This window comes from Sinocyclocheilus grahami, unplaced genomic scaffold, assembly GCF_001515645.1.
Source record: "Sinocyclocheilus grahami isolate Dianchi unplaced genomic scaffold, SAMN03320097.WGS_v1.1 scaffold613.1, whole genome shotgun sequence".
NCBI lineage: Eukaryota > Metazoa > Chordata > Actinopteri > Cypriniformes > Cyprinidae > Sinocyclocheilus > Sinocyclocheilus grahami.
This window is the reverse complement of record NW_015505792.1, coordinates 807100-809094: the sequence shown is the minus strand read 5'-3', so window position 1 is coordinate 809094 and position 1995 is coordinate 807100.

Here is a 1995-nt window from a genome sequence, read left to right as displayed (position 1 = left end):
CACACACTCACTCACTCACTCACTCACACATACACACACACACACGCACAACACACACACAAATATATACATATACAGTGCCGCTTGAAAGTTTGTGAACCCTTTAGAATTTTCTATATTTCTGCATAAATATGACTCAAAACATAATCCGATTTTCACACAAGTCCTGAAAATAAACAACGATAACCCAATCAAACAAATAAGACAAAAATATTTTCTTTTTCATTTATTTATTGAGAAAAATGACCCTATTTCATATTTCGATGAATCTCTAGGATCAGCAGTTAATTTGAAAGTGAAATTAAGGGTGCATCTGTTCAGAGGTGTTTTTTAATCAGTGAGATGACTATCAGGTGTCATTGACTGCCCTGTTTAATTTAAAGCACAGGGATCTATCGAAGTCCGATCATGTTTGTGGAAGTGAATCATGGCACGAACAAAGGAGATCTCTGAGGACCTCAGAAAAAGAGTTGCTGTTGCTCATCAAAGAGTTTGGACTCCACAAATCCACAGTCAGACCGATTGTGTAGAAATGGAGGCGATTCAAGACCACTGTTACCCTCCCCAGAAGCGGCCGACCAACAAAGATCACTCCAAAAGCACGACTTGTAATAGTCTGCGAGGTTGCAAATGAACCCAGGGTAACTTCTGAGCAACTAAAGGCCTTTCTCACATTGGCTGATGTTAATGTTTATGAGTACACCATCAGGAGAACACTGAGCAACCCCGGTGTGCATGGTGCATCCAGTCTGCAGTTTGCTAAAGATCATGCTGACAAGCCAGAGGGCTACTGGAGAAATGTTTTGTTACTGCATCTGGACCAGGATAGTTTGCCATCATTGATGGAACAATGAATCTGTCCGAGAACTGAATCTCAAGAGAAAGTGGGTCGTGCAGCAAGACAACGACCCCAAGCACACGAGTCGTTTTACCAAAGAATGTTTAAAGAAGAACAAAGTTAATGTTTTGGAATGACAGAGTCGAAGTCTGGACCTTGATTCAATTGAAATGTTGTGGAAGGAGCTGAAGCAAGCAGTTCATAGAAGGACACGCATAACACCACAGAGCTGAAGAGGTTCTGTTCTGAGGAAGGGGCTAGAATTACTACAAGCCCATCAGCAGTTACAAGAAACTTTACCTGCAGTTATTGCTGCAAAAGAGGGTCACACCAGATACTGAAAACAAGCATACTTTTGCACTGCACAGAAATGAAACACTGGATAATTTTTCTCAATAAATAAATGGCAAAGAAAATATTTTTGTCTCATTTGTTTGTTTGGGTTATCTTTGTCTACTTTCAGGACTTGTGTGAAATTTTGATTATGTTTTGAGTCATATTTACGCAGAAATATAGAACATTCTAAAGGGTTCACAAACTTTCAAGCAGCACTGTCTATATATATATATCCTATGTAAACAAGTAATTGTTAACTATGATGTTACTTTATTGCACCAACTTTGCATAGACGATAGCACAAAAGACCATTTCACAAAAATAAATGTATAAGCCAACAAACAAATAAATAAACCTTGTGCATGACCTGGGACTCTACTCCTGGGACTCTACAAAAACAGTTCCCCCTTCCCCCCCCCCCCCTCCCCCCATGTTCAAACCAAAACTACGCCCTTGCATGACACACGCTTTCTTGTGGTTTCACTGTACTGTAGTGTCCACGTGGCTTTACAACGGACATCTAAAACAACAGGAAGTGATAAACACACACACACACACACACACACACACAGTCACACTCTCACACTCACTATCTCTCTCTCTCCCACACACACACACACACACACTCACACTCACTATCTCTCTCTCTCACACACACACTCACATTTCCAAAGAAATAAAATACAATCCACCTCTGAGGATCTCACATAATTTCAGGTTTAAGGCAGAAAACAAATTAGTACTTCTGATGTGTGTGTGTGTGTGTGAGAGAGATAGTGAGAGTGTGTGTGTGTGTGTGTGAGAGTGAGAGAGAGAGAGTG